Genomic DNA, 214 nt, shown 5'->3' on the forward strand with positions numbered 1-214 from the left:
TCAATTGAAAATGTGCTGTCCTTGAGCAGAGTGTAGGGAGGGGGAAGGGGGATTCGTGCATAACCTAAGGTTATTTCTTGGATCAGCAAGGGATTTGTTAGGACACCTGTATGGACCTGTTTTTTTTACAGACATACGAAATTTGATAATAACTTTACGCATGCATGTGAGTTCGTGGATGTCCTAGGAACATTTTTTATACCTATATGTACAT

General features: G+C 39.7%; 1 protein-coding gene across 1 annotated transcript in view; it reads left to right on the plus strand.

Moving 5' to 3' along the window:
• Nucleotides 1-214, plus strand: part of LOC119592651 — a 4,655-nt gene that overhangs the window by 2,536 nt on the left and 1,905 nt on the right. The window lies entirely within an intron of this gene.

The sequence above is a fragment of the Penaeus monodon genome, chromosome 30 (assembly GCF_015228065.2).
Source record: "Penaeus monodon isolate SGIC_2016 chromosome 30, NSTDA_Pmon_1, whole genome shotgun sequence".
Classification (NCBI taxonomy): Eukaryota; Metazoa; Arthropoda; class Malacostraca; order Decapoda; family Penaeidae; genus Penaeus; species Penaeus monodon.